We start from the raw sequence: 14,839 nt of genomic DNA on the forward strand, positions 1-14,839 counted from the left end.
AAACATAATTAGTGCGTGATTTTTGAGACTCTCCCCAAAATTGTTGTCGTAACCTTGTCACCATATCACGATCTGCAAACTGGCAATATTTTTGTGCACAACAATCAATGCATGATACCCTTTGAATTGATTTTTTTGAAAGGTAAAAAGTCAAAGCTGGTGCTGCTTTTGATTTTTGAGTCCTGTTCATGAAAGTGTATCGTCTCTTCCTTGACAACTGGACAACATTACTCCCATCAAGTTTTTTTCCAACATTGTCATCGTTGGATACATCCTCATATGTGGCATGCATGCCATCAACAGGAACAAAGCGTTGTAATGGACTCCCATTCAACATTGTTGTTTGCTTGATGGGCCACTTTAGCAAAGAGATGCTACCCACTTCAACCACATCATCAATGCTCTTGCATTTTCTCTTTCAATACCCACACCCACACAATCATGACCAAGTTCCTGAAAGTTGACATAATCATGTGGAAATACATATAAGATGATCCCTTCATTCATGGTTTGCATCATTGTGTCATCTTTTAAAAGGACCCTCTGATTTCTCCAAGACTCTCGAATCACTGCTTCACATTCTGGGCTTGTCATAGGTATTGCATCTGTAACGAGAGGATCAGAATGATCATGTTCTTCATCACCATTGTAGCTTTCCTGTGGATCAATTAAGTTCCCATTTAATACAAAAGATTGCAAAAGAAGCTTTGACCATCGAATAGGACTCCATAATGAGCCTTGGAGAGATGAAGTATCCATTGTAGGAAAAGGTAGGACCACATCCTTCAAGCATTCCTCCACTAGTATGGAGACATTTCCTTGCCCTATCTTTGTACCACCACAAGTGGAATCTGGATCTGTTCTACACACACAACCAATACCAACAATTTCATTGTCAAGTATCATATGTACTTTCTCCCCAGATTCAAAGTCCATCCTGTAAGTAAAAAAGATTGCATTATTAAATCCGTAGTTATAGAAAAATACTCTTCAAACAAAAAATCATGCTACAACATGAAAAAGGTTTGCATAGGTTGGACAAGTGGTGAACCTTGAGACCAAATCCTCCTTGCTATATTAATGGAAGCAAGGTTGGAAATTATGGTGGATCTTGAAACCAAAGCATCCTTGCTATATTAGAGCATAGGTTGGACAAGTGGTGGACCTAGTTGTATTACCCACTGCCACCTATCAACTACTATAGGACTATGCTTTCCACTGTCCAAGTATACCTTGAGTTTTGCAAGGTTGAACACGTGGTGGACCTTGAAAAAAAAACCCCCTTTCTATATCAAATCATAGCTTGGACAAGTGGTGGACCTAGTTATAATGCCCAATATCCAAGGTGAAATACCTTATGACCTTGCTACCTTGCTTGCCAATGTTTATGCAGCCCCTCATTTCTTTAATGGAAGCAAGGTTGGACAAGTGGTGGACCTTGAAACCAAAGCCTCTTTGCTATATGAGAGCATAGGTTGGACCTAGTTGTAATACCCACTACCACCTATCAACTACTATAGGAATATGATTTCCAATGTCCTAGTATCCCTTGAGTCTTGCAAGGTTGAACATGTGGTGGACCTTGAAGCGAAAATACCCTTTCTATATCAGAGCATAACTTGGACAAGTGGTGGACCTAGTTATAATGCCCCTCCTTTCTTTAATGGAAGAAAGGTTGGAAAAGTGGTGAATCTTGAAACCCAAACCCTTTGGCTGTATATAGAGGATAGCTTGGACAAGTGGTGGGCTTAGTTGTAGTATCCAATGTCCAAGGTCCAAGGTGAACTATGTAAAGACCTTACTTCCAAAAACAAAGTCGTACACGTTGTTTCTTGTTGGTCCAAGAAACAAGACAACCATTTATAAAGAAGCAATTTCCAGTAGTAGATCGCATAGATAAATGTGAGCTTGCCCAGTCTGCATCTGTGTAACCCAAAAGAGAAAGAGATTTCATAGAATCCGATGTGAGTTGTCGTCGATAGACTAAACCAAAATCTGTAGTGCCTTTCAAGTATTTCAATACACGCTTTGCAGCAGACCAATGCTTAAGAGAAGGACATACAAGATGTTGTCCAAGATAATTAGCAGCAAACAGAATATCAGGATGAGTGTTCATGCCAACAAACAGAAGACATCCAATCAAGTTAGCATAAGGTTGATTTGTGACAAGTTGACCGCCATTGTCAGAAGTGTTCTTTGTAGAGCTCGCAAGACAAGGTGTGTTGGCTGAATGTGCATATTCCATACCAAATTTTTGAATAGCTAGTATCTGCAATAAACTTTTACTGTCGAAGGAATAAAATACCTTTTGTATGGTTCCGTTGGATTTGAATGCCAAGACAAGAGTGAATCTCTCCAAGATCCACCATATCAAATGTAGAAGACAATAAATTTTTCACTTGGTGAAGAAATCCCAAATCATTGGAAACAAGGATGGTATCATCCACATAAAGAGCAAGAATCACAAAACTGCTACCTTGGCGTTTTATGTATAAGTTGGGGTCTGACGATCAAGAGATGAATCCTTTAGAGGTGAGAAAAAGATCAAATTTTGTATACCAGGCTCGTGAAGCTTGTTTGAGACCATATAGTGCCTTATGGAGTTGAGCAACAAGGTCTTCTTTACCTGGAATAACAAACCCTTCTGGTTGTTCCATATAAATTTCCTCTTCCAAGTCACCATTAAGAAAACCAATTCGCACATCCATTTGATGAGCTTCTAAATCAAAACAGCAAATGCCAATAAAACTCGAACACTTGTAATGAAAACAACTCGTGAAAAAGTCTCTTGATAATCAACACCAGCTACTTGGGAGTAACCTTTTGCAACTAAACGCGCCTTGAACTTGTCAAACGATCCATCTGCTTTTACTTTTGTCTTATACACTCACTTACATTTAATAGCTGTACGACCAGGAGGTAATTCAATTAGTATCCATGTACCTTTAGAGATAAAAGAATCGTACTATGCTTTCATAGCCTCTTGCCATTGATCCTTTTGTGGTGAAGAGATAGCTTCATCATAAGTAACGGGATCTTCAGAAGTAAAGAAATCATTATCAGCAATATCGTCATCATAAACACAACATGAGCCATGTTCAAAATCAATAGGCAGATCAACAAAAATATCAATATCATCATTGGCAACATTTGGAATGGATGGTTGTGAAGAGGAAAGTTTCTCTATAGGAAGATTTTCATCTTCTGAAAGAAATGAAAAAGCCTGAAGCAATGATTTAGTATCATCAGAATCATCCATGGACCATGAGCCTCCCATAAGCTGTTCGTTAAAAGTAGCATCACGATTCACAATTACTTTCTTGGAGGAAGGGTCATAGAATTTTTAGCATTTGGAAGTGTCAGAGTATCCAATAAAAATAACTTTAATACCAGGAGCATCAAGCTTTGTTCGTGTTTCTTTGGGAACATGAATATAAGCAATACACCCAAAGGTTCGAAAATGAGATACAAAAGGAATGTCACCTTTCCATGCTGTGATGGGTATCTTACCAGAGGGTGCAGTAGTAGGAAGATGATTCTGAATAAATATTTCTCTCAAAGTAGCTTCAGCCCAGAAAACACGAGATAAGCCAGAATGAATCAACATACATCTTACAGCATTGAGAATAGTGCGATTCTTTCGTTCAGCAACACCGTTCTGTTGAGGCGAATACGGAATAGTGTGTTCATGATGAATTCCACTGTCAGCATAGTAACTCACAAACTCTCGAGAAACATATTCGCCTCCACTGTCATTACGAAGCTTCTTAAGGCGACGACCAGTTTGAAGTTCCGTAGCCTTGTGGAATTGTTTGAAAACAGATAAGGCTTTAGATTTTTGTCTAAGTAGAAATATAGTCGTATACTTTGAGAAATCATCAATGAAAGTAATGAACTAGCAATATTGTGATCTCGAAGAAGTTAGAGGTCTACATATATTAGTATGAACAAGATCCAATATGTCATGAGAATGAGTAGTATTTGAAAGAGGAAAGGGTTTACGATTTCGTTTCCCAAGAGCACAAAATTCACAACTTCCCATATGTGGATGGGCTTTAAGATCCATGCCATGAACAAGATCACGACGTTGAAGATCAAGGAGTTTTGAGAAACCAGCATGAACAAAACGGTGATGCCATACTTTGCAATCATGATCACCTGGAGCAGTGACAATATTTGCTACAGCATCGTTGAGAGAGAGTTCAAACAAATTACCATTTCGAGGAGCAGTTGCTATAGTTTGTCCATCTTTCTCAATTCGACATTTGGTATGATCAAATCCAACAAAGAGACCAAGATCAACAAGTCTAGCAACTGAAAGAAGATTACGTTGAAGATCTGGTACATGTAATACTCCTCGCAAAATTCGAGTGGAAGAAGATAAGGTACCAAGATATAAGTCTCCAATACCCTTTACTTGACAAGTAGTATCATAACCAAGATAAACAACACGTTGAACTGGCAGTGGATGATAGTTATGGAGCCACTTAGACTGATATGTCATATTTCTTGTAGCACTAGAATCGACAATAGAAAGTGATCCATCACGTACGTGAAGTATTCTGTCGGGAGAAACTGAACATAGGACGCAGCTTGTTTCTGGTACAATGTTGTTTTGATGTTCAGTAGCATATGCTCTATTCTGATATGTGTCGAATCGACGCTTATAGCACATATGAGTGGGATGATCAGATCGTCCACAATATTCACAAGAAGAAGAACAAGAGTCTCTAGATAAACGTGTTTGTTTTGTGGTAATATTGTGTTCTTCATCATATTGACGTGCCCAACAATCATCTTCAGTATGGCCATTTCTGTTGCAGTGAGAACATTGCTTATTAGGAAATTTGAGACAAGAGAAAATATTACCGCGACGACCACCTCTGCGGTTTCCTCGTTGAAATGGACGCCTTCGAGCATAAAAAGCACGTTCCATTTGTTGTGACTCAGTCTCCTCTTGTGAAATCATAGCTGTATCGTGACCAGCATTCCGACGTTCTTGATGTTGAGATTCAATTAAATACATGCAAGCTTGGTCAAAATCAAGACCATCTTTATTAGAGAGAATAGTAACAATGTTATCATAAGAAGAGTCCTTCACCGTATCAAGGAGAAGTGTAATCAGTTGCTTTTGTGGAACAGGATCACCGGCAGTAGCAAGTTGATTAATAATAGATTTGAAGGATTCCATATGTCCCGTCATGGCAGTACCAACTTCATATTGTAACTTGTTGAGCAACTCTCTCAAATAAAGTATTTCTGTAACATATTTCTTCTGAAAGTTTGCAATAAGGTACTTCCATACGTCGTGGGAAGTAGGCACTTCATACATATCAAGCAAAAGGGAATTAGTAAGAGCAGAAAGAATATACCGATAGCTGCTTTATCATGTCGTTGCCAATCCGTATAGGCAACATTTCAATGTTCAAATATAGGTCCTTCAGTGATAATCATGTTATCATTATCCGTATCAACAGGCTGAGACGGACAAACACGATTTCCAAGAACAACATCGGAGAGCTCATCGCCTTCAAGAATTAACAACATCTTTGCTTTCCAGCCTGGAAATCCTTGACCTTGGAAAGGAGAAACAAAACGCTGGCCAGAAGGAAAGCTGTTGACAAGAATATTCATAGCCATATCTGTTGAGATGTAGAGAGAAAGAGAGAGAGACGAGACAAGAGACACACCATATACGCTCCCAAAGACTGATTCATATTGAGGACAAGATACAAATATATAGGTGAGACCAAGTTCAGTAGAGTGAGCCATATATAGCTCCAACACCCCCACTCAAACAAAGGTCTCTAGCTTTGGATGAAAAAACCCTTGGGGAGTTCAAGGGAAAAACCCAAGCCCCTATACAATGTGAAATATGAACCAGTGGTGATGATGTGAAAGTGAATTGTGCATCTATGTACAAATATTCAAGTGACTTAGATATCACAAGGTGAAATGTGGAGTGTGCATAGTGCATGGTACCTAAAAGATTACAATGTCATATGTACAAAGCTATTACAATAGAAAAGAAGCTAATCTAGAAAGAGTGAGGCCGAAGCAACTCCAAGCTCCGAGCGCAAGAGGATGAAACGTGACTCATTGAGGCCTTTGGTCAAAATGTCTGCAATCATCTGGTCACTTGGACAGTGTTCAACCATAATGGTTCCGTTGCGTACTTCATACCTGACATAATGATAATGGACAGCAATGTGCTTTGACTTATTATGTTGAACATAGTCTTTTGCAAGACTAATAGCACTTTGGTTGTCACACCGCAAGGGTGTGCTAGAAAGAGGAGAGTGACCAATATCAACCAGCATTTGTCGAAGCCAAATCAACTCACGAGCTGCAAGTGATGCTGCAACATATTCTGACTTAGTCATAGAAACTGCAACACAACGTTGTTTCTTACTGGTCCAAGAAACAAGACAACCATTTATAAAGAAGCAATTTCCACTAGTAGATCGCATAGATAAATGTGAGCTTGCCCAGTCTACATCTGTGTAACCCAAAAGAGAAAGAGATTGCATAGAATCCGATGTGAGTTGTCGTCGATAGACTAAACCGAAATCTGTAGTGCCTTTCAAGTATTTCAATACACGCTTTGCAGCAAACCAATGCTTAAGAGAAGGACATGCAAGATGTTGTCCAAGATAGTTAGCAGCGAACAGAATATCAGGACGAGTGTTCATGCCAACAAACTGAAGACATCCAATCAAGTTAGCATAAGGTTGATTTGTGACAAGTTGACCGCCATTGTCAGAAGTATTCTTCGTAGAGCTCGCAAGACAAGGTGTGTTGGCTGAATGTGCAGATTCCATACCAAATTTTTGAATAGTATCTGCAATAAACTTTGACTGTCGAAGGAATAAAATACCTTTTGTACGGTTCCGTTGGATTTGAATGCCAAGACAAGAGTGAATCTCTCCAAGATCCACCATATCGAATGTAGAAGACAATAAATTTTTCACTTGGTGAAGAAATCCCAAATCATTGGAAACAAGGATGGTATCATCCACATAAAGAGCAAGAATCACAAAACTCCTACCTTGGCGTTTTATGTATAAGTTGGGGTCTGACGAGCAAGAGATGAATCCTTTAGAGGTGAGAAAAAGATCAAATTTTGTATACCAGGCTCGCGAAGCTTGTTTGAGACCATATAGTGCCTTATGGAGTTGAGCAACAAGGTCTTCTTTACCTAGAATAACAAACCCTTCTGGTTGTTCCATATAAATTTCCTCTTCCAAGTCACCATTAAGAAAAGCAGTTCGCACATCCATTTGATGAGCTTCTAAATCAAATTGAACAGCAAATGCCAATAAAACTCGAACACTTGTAATGCGAACAACTGTTGAAAAAGTCTCTTGATAATCAACACCAGCTACTTGGGAGTAACCTTTTGCAACTAAATGCGCCTTGAACTTGTCAAAAGATCCATCTGCTTTTACTTTTGTTTTATACACCCACTTACATTTAATAGCTGTACGACCAGGAGGTAATTCAGTTAGTATCCATGTACCTTTAGAGATAAGAGAATCGTACTCTGCTTCCATATCCTCTTGCCATTGATCCTTTTGTGGTGAAGAGATAGCTTCATCATAAGTAACGGGATCTGCAGAAGTAGAAAAAGCATTATCAGCAATATCGTCATCATAAACATGACATGAGCCATGTTCAAAATCAATAGGCAGATCAATAAAAATATCAATATCATCATTGGCAACATTTGGAATGGATGGTTGTGAGGAGGAAAGTTGCTCTATAGGAAGTGTTTCATCTTCTGAAAGAAATGGAAAAGCATGAAGCAATGATTTAGTATCATCAGAATCATCCATGGACCATGAGCCTCCCATAAGCTGTTCGTTAAAAGTAGCATCACGATTCACAGTTACTTTCTTGGAGGAAGGGTCATAGAATTTGTAGCCTTTGGAAGTGTCAGAATATCCAATAAAAATAACTTTAAGACCAGGAGCATCAAGCTTTGTTCGTGTTTCTTTGGGAACATGAATATAAGCAATACATCCAAAGGTTCGAAAATGAGATACAGAAGGAATGTCACCTGTCCATGCTGTGATGGGTATCTTACCAGAGGGTGCAGTAGTAGGAAGATGATTCTGAATAAATGTTGCTGTGAAAGTAGCTTCAGCCCAGAAAACACGAGATAAGCCAGAATGAATCAGCATACATCTTACAGCATTGAGAATAGTGCGATTCTTTCGTTCAACAACACCATTCTGTTGAGGTGAATATGGAATAGTGTGTTCATGATGAATTCCAGTGTCAGCACAGTAACTCACAAACTCTCGAGAAACATATTCGCCTCCATTGTCACTACGAAGCTTCTTAAGGCGACGACCAGTTTGAAGTTCCGCAGCCTTGTGGAATTGTTTGAAAACAGATAAGGCTTCAGATTTTTGTCTAAGTAGAAATACAGTCGTATACCTTGAGAAATCATCAATGAAAGTATTGAAGTAGCGATATTGTGATCTCGAAGAAGGTAGAGGTCCACATATATCAGTATGAACAAGATCCAAGATGTCATGAGAATGAGTTGTATTTGAAAGAGGAAAGGGTTTACGATTGTGTTTCCCAAGAGCACAAAATTCACAAATTCCCATATGGGGATGGGCTTTAAGATCCATGCCATGAACAAGATCACGACATTGAAGATCAAGGAGTTTTGAGAAATCGGCATGAACAAAACGGTGATGCCATACTTTGCAATCATGATCACCTGGAGCAGTGACAATATTTGCTACAGCATCGTTGAGAGAGAGTTCAAATAAATTACCGTTTCAAGGAGCAGTGGCTATAGTCTGCCCATCTTTCTCAATTCGGCATTTGGTATAATCAAATCCAACAAACATACCAAGATCAACAAGTCTAGCAACTGAAAGAAGATTACGTTGAAGATCTGGTACATGTAATACTCCTCGCAAAATTCGAGTGGAAGAAGATAAGGTACCAAGATATAAGTCTCCAATACCCTTTACTTAACAAGTAGTATCATCAGCAAGATAAACAACACGTTGAACTGGCAGTGGATGATAGTTATGGAGCCACTTAGACTGATATGTCATATTTCCTGTAGCACGAGAATCGACAATAAAAAGTGATCCATCACGTACATGAAGTATTCTGTCTGGAGCAACTGAACATAGGACGCAGCTTGTTTCTGGTACAATGTTGTTTCGATGTTCAGTAGCATATGCTCTATTCCGATCTGTGTCGAATCGACGCTTATAGCACATATGAGTGGGATGATCAGATCGTCCGCAATATTCACCAGAAGAAGAAGAAGAGTCTCTAGATAAACGTGGTTGTTTTGTGGTAATATTGTGTTCTTCATCATATTGACGTGCCTAACAATCATCTTCAGTATAGCCATTTCTGTTGCAGTAAGAACATTGCTTATTAGGAAATTTGAGACGAGAGAAAATATTACCGCGACGGCCACCTCTGTGGTTTCCTCATTGAAATGGACGCCTTCGAGCATAAAAAGCACATTCCATCTGTTGTGACTCAGTCTCCTCTTGTGAAATCATAGCTGTATCGTGACCAGCATTCCGACGTTCTTGACGTTGAAAGTATTCAATTAAAGACATGCAAGCTTGGTCGAAATAGAGACCATCTTTATTACAGAGAATAGTAATAATGTTATCATAAGAAGAGTCCTTCACCGTATCAAGGAGAAGTGTAATCAGTTGCTTTTGTTGAGCAGGATCACCGGCAGCAGCAAGTTGATTAATAATAGATTTGAAAGACTCAATATGTCCCGTCATGGCAGTAACAACTTCATATTGTAACTTGCTAAGCAACCCTCTCAAATAAAGTATTTCTGTAACAGATTTCTTCTGAAAGTTTGCAATAAGGTACTTCCATACGTCATGGAAAGTAGGCAGTTCATACATATCAAGCAAAAGGGAATCAGTAAGAGCAGAAAGAATATACCGACGAGCTGCTTTATCACGTCGTTGCCAATCCGTATAGGCAACATTCCAATCTTCAAGTATAGGTCCTTCAGTGATAAGCACGTTATCATTATTCGTATCAACAGGCTGAGGCGGACAAATACGATTTCCAAGAACAACATCGGAGAGTTCATCGCCTTCAAGAATTAACAACATCTTTGCTTTCCAGCCTGGAAATCCTTGACCTTGGAAAGGAGGAACAGAACGTTGGCCAGAAGGAAAGCTGTTGACGAGAATATTCATAGCCATATCTTGTTGCGAGAAGACGTATAAGATAAGATCGCAGAATCTGCACACCATATATGGTTAAGGCCGCAATTGAGAATGAGAGAGATATGAGTACTGCGTTCCGTCAACGATAAACGTAAGAAGGATGCTCAAGGAACGTCCAAAGATGTGAGAGACGTCACCCAAAAAAGACAGGGTAAAGGAGACGTTAATAATAAACGAGTCCTCAAAATAGAGTGACGTGAGACGCAAGATTGACGGCCACAATACGAATAGCAAAAAGCTAAATCTTCTCGAAAAAGTTAACGCCAAAATAAGAAAAACGATCGCAGACGCTTCACGAAGAAGTAGGACGAAGAAAGCTGCGTCAAGCTCTACTGCAGTAAAAACAACATAACTTTCTGCTGCGAACTCCGATTGACGCAAACCTAGAACTCAAATCGAAGAGCTCGAGGAGACGAACAAGTTTTGGATGAAAAGCGCCATTGCGCTTTTCCCGTTTCTCCAAATTTTGAGCAGAACAGCAAGAAAAATTGAGATGAAGTTCAGGGTGTCATTAACAAGAAAACGTAATCAACGATTAGATTGATTATAAATAAACGCCACATAAAACACTAATCATATTCTTCTTAACACAAAACAACCACAGTTAACAAGAATCAACGCTCAAAAATAAAATTTGTAACAATTTTGAATCTTACATGCGAATCGCATACACATACTGTTGTCACCATGAATTGAATCGGCGCGTGATCGTTACCGCTCTGATACCATGTTGAGATGTAGAGAGAAAGAGAGAGAGACGAGACAAGAGACACACCATATACGCTCCCAAAGACTGATTCATATTGAGGACAAGATACAAATATATAGGTGAGACCAAGTTCAGTAGAGTGAGCCATATATAGCTCCAACAATATCTTGTTGCGAGAAGACGTATAAGATAAGATCGCAGAATCTGCACACCATATATGGTGAAGGCCGCAATTGAGAATGAGAGAGATATGAGTACTGCGTTCTATCAACGATAAACGTAAGAAAGATGCTCAAGGAACGTCGAAAGATGTGAAAGACGTTACCCAAAAAAGGCAGGACAAAGGAGACGTTAATAATAAACGAGTCCTCAAAATAGAGTGGCGTGAGACGCAAGATTGACAGCCACAATACGAATAGCAAAAAGCTAAATCTTCTCAAAAAAAGTTAACGCCAAAATAAGAAAAATGATCGCGGACGCTTCACGAAGAAGTAGGACGAAGAAAGCTGCGTCAAGTTCAATTGCAGTAAACACAACATAGCTTTCTGCTGCGAACTCCGATTGACGCAAACCTAGAACTCAAATCAAAGAGCTAAAGGAGATGAACAAGTTTTGGATGAAAAGTGGCATTGCGCTTTTCTCGTTTTTCCAAATTTTGAGCAGAACAACAAGAAAAATTGAGATGAAGTTCAGGGTGTCATCAACAAGAAAATGTGATCAACGATTAGATTGATTAGAAACAAACGCCACATAAAACACTAATCATATTCTTCTTAACACAAAACAACCATAGTTAACAAGAATCAACGCTCAAAAATAAAATTTGTAGCAATTTTGAATCTTACATGCGAATCGCATACACGTACTGTTGTGTCACCATGAATTGAATCGGCGCATGATCGTTACCGCTCTGATACCATGTTGAGATGTATAGATAAAGAGAGAGAGACGAGACAAGAGACACACCATATACACTCCCAAAGACTGATTCATATTGAGGACAAGATACAAATATATAGATGAGACCAAGTTCAGTAGAGTGAGCCGTATATAGCTCCAACATCTATTAGAGTATAGCTTAGATAAGTGGTGGACCTAGCTGTCATGGAAAATGTTCAATGTGAACTGCTACAGGACCTTGCTATTAAATGTCTAAGTAGAGCTAGCTTCTTTAATGGAATCAAGGTTGGGAAAGTGGTGCATCTTGAAACCAAAAGCCCTTTATTGTATTAGAGCATAGCTTGGACAAGTGAGGGACCTAGTTTTAATGTGTGATTTCCAAAGAAAAGTATTACAAGACCTTGCTTTCCAATATTTGAATTGGTCAAGTGGTTAAAACTAAGTATAAAACTTTGACCATTTTGTTCTCGAATTGCCAAAAAGCTAGTTTTAGACACCCCTAAATGAAAATGGTTTAGGGTGGCCTTAAACAACGTTTTTTCAAAGACTTGAACAAAAGGGTTGCCGAAGAGTAATGAAAATTTATTATGTCTTGAAGTGCCTGAGTATATGAAAACAAGCCTAGGTGACAAAAAAGATGAAAAAAAAGAAGTGTTGTCTCTTATGACATAATAAGAACATTGGAAACTTAGGATTGACCATGTGGCCTAAACTTTGGCAAGTGAAGTGGCGGCCAAGTTTTGTGGCACAGTGTGCACTTGGTCCTATATGTGTTGACCACTTGGCTAAATCTAGGACCATAAGGCCAAACCTTTGGCACCTTAAATATAGTATGGGACATAATCTAGGACTGCTATAGTAAATTGGTAGTATAGTTAATATATTAATATTTTTATTATATTTAAGTATATGCTAAATATAATTTATGTTCAAACTTTCACTAATGAAGAATGTTCCCATTTAGCACTCTAGATGCGGGGTCTTAGGGCAATGCCACAATGGGGTGTATCTGACGAGGCAGCGCTTCCACATGAGGTTTGGGGGTAGCGCTCTTGATGGGGATGTGGAATATAGCACTCTCGAGGGTGGGGCTTGGGAGGCTGATTTTGGGATATTGTTCCGGGCGGGGTCAAGGGGCGGTGCCCCCGCGGGCTAGGGGCAGCGCCCATAGATTTTTAAAAAACAAAGTGAATTCCTAGTATAGAGTTACGCATTTTTTGTATATTTTCAACCATGATTTCTTTCATTTTGGCTGTGTGAATTGGTTAATGTTTCATACTGCTTTTGTTTTTTTTAATCATATGATAAAACATGGACTTGTATCATATGTGACATTCTAATAAACCCTATCAAGATTAGGCATAGAGAGAGCGCACGGGCAATGCACACCGAGAAAGCAGGCGAGCAGAAAACATACAAAAAGCGCACACGGATCGCACACAGTTGGAGTATACGCGCGCGTAGAGGAGCAAACCCGGCATCGTACACAACGCACAGGTGGAGCGCACAAGATTGACAGTTCGTGCACAAGATAAAGAAACAGCATCGTACGCAACGCTTTCCAGAAGGGAAGGATTGGGCATAGATTCTTCTCAGGAGACATTGCACACCTCACGAATAGAGAAAAAACAGGTATTTCTCTCTCTCTCACCCTCTGTCTTTCTCCATATAGAGAAGATGGTTCTCTGTAACTCTTTCTTGCACACACACTCTCTCATCAAAAGACAGAGATACATAGTTTAAAAGTATTCCCACACACATACACATATTCCCACACATCGTCTTTCTCTCTTCCACATACATAACCACAGTGAAATCTGTTATCTTATTGTCTCTCTCTTGAAAATACATGCACATATTCCCACACATCGTCTTCCTCTCTTCCACATACATAACCACAGTGAAATCTGTTATCTTGTTGTCTCTCTCTTGAAAATACGTGCACATACATAAACATAGTGAAATCTGTTATCTTTCTCTCTCTCCTCCCTCTAGAAAACAGGTATTTCTCTCTCTCCTCTCTCTAGAAAACAAATATTTCTCTCTCTCTCTCTCTATATATATCTATCTATCTATGTATCTTGCTATCTCTCTCTTGAAAATACATGCTCATGTATGTGTGCGTCTGTGTTATCTATGTGTATGTATGTATATTTGTGTTATTTCATTGTAATACTCATACATAATGCAGATACACAATTAGACTTAATTACGATATGCACACATAGTATATATACATACATAAATATCACAAATAACTAACACATTGTAATACTAGTAAACTTGAATAGAAGACTTACTTGCGTGATCTGTTAAAGTCGATTCTTGTAGCGAGTTTTGGATGTATGCTGAGCTGATTTTCCTCTAATCCATCTGTAGATATGATTGTAACTTTTGTTTCTCAACAAAAGTAGTGTTGTTTAGTGATACACCTAATGGACAAAAATGGTTGAAACTAGGACATGTAGACTAAAAATACGTGTATTTCTTTGGATGAATATATACACTTTTTGGTGACCCTTACCACAAGTGGTGGACCTTGAGACCAGTGGACTATAAGGACCTCCAAACAATACCTTGTACACTCAATCCTTCTTGGTATCTAGGTTGGACAAGTGGTGGACCTTGTTCAAATTCTCTAACCACTCTCTCTAATATGGTGACATAATTTAGGTTTGATAAATTCATATCTATGTAAACTAATTTCAGTTTAGGCTTGTTAATTTGAATTTGTTTGAATTTATGTACAATATAATGATTTGAGGTTTGCATATTTGAATTTAGGTGGGATAATGATATCTTTTTGTGGTAAACTTGAATTTAAAATCAATTTTGCGTGGAATATTTTAAATTTAAGTGGTAAAATTTAAATTTTATAAAAAAGTTTGAATTTTAAAATTTGGGTGGGATATTTTAAAATTTAGGCGGGATATTTAAAATTTGGGAGGGACATTTTAAACTTTAGGTGATAAGATTTTGAATTCTA

The sequence above is a fragment of the Adiantum capillus-veneris genome, chromosome 5 (assembly GCF_014529385.1).
Source record: "Adiantum capillus-veneris isolate H3 chromosome 5, ASM1452938v2, whole genome shotgun sequence".
Taxonomy (NCBI): domain Eukaryota; kingdom Viridiplantae; phylum Streptophyta; class Polypodiopsida; order Polypodiales; family Pteridaceae; genus Adiantum; species Adiantum capillus-veneris.